This window comes from Rutidosis leptorrhynchoides, chromosome 5, assembly GCF_046630445.1.
Source record: "Rutidosis leptorrhynchoides isolate AG116_Rl617_1_P2 chromosome 5, CSIRO_AGI_Rlap_v1, whole genome shotgun sequence".
Classification (NCBI taxonomy): domain Eukaryota; kingdom Viridiplantae; phylum Streptophyta; class Magnoliopsida; order Asterales; family Asteraceae; genus Rutidosis; species Rutidosis leptorrhynchoides.
This window is the reverse complement of record NC_092337.1, coordinates 394,557,673-394,558,236: the sequence shown is the minus strand read 5'-3', so window position 1 is coordinate 394,558,236 and position 564 is coordinate 394,557,673.

Sequence of the window (564 nt, the reverse complement as noted above, 5' to 3'; positions counted from 1 at the left end):
ATATTCCTCCGTAACTTATGGGATTTTAGTACTATATATGCATATGTAACTTATGTATTGCAGGGTACTAATCTACATTCTATAATCTGATTCTTATCAAAAATCCTTCAGCTGATCGTACGAGATGAATCCCTCAACCAGTTCGAGTCCCTCAGGTTCCGATAGCTATTCCGATAGTTATTCCGACCGCTATTCCGATATGGATTTCCACTCGAACTCCGAAAGCAGTATAGCCAGAATGAATCAACCAATCAGCCATCCTCAATTCATCTGATGGGTTCATAGTCGACTTAATCCATGGAGACGCGAAGAAGGTGATCCTTTCCATCAACCAAACTCACCTCTTGGTAAAGAACCTGAAGCACTTATCGGCGAACCTGTCCGAAACACCATTTTCACACTCATTCCCAGGATACCACGCAATGATATTATGATATGAAAAATTCTAAAACTTTATTCATTCGCTCGTTCCTACCGACAATCATTCTGGAGTAATAAGTCAACGAGCTTCAAGCCCGAGTTGTAGCCTTGGAAAATATGGTGCAAAACGTACCAGCTTCAGCA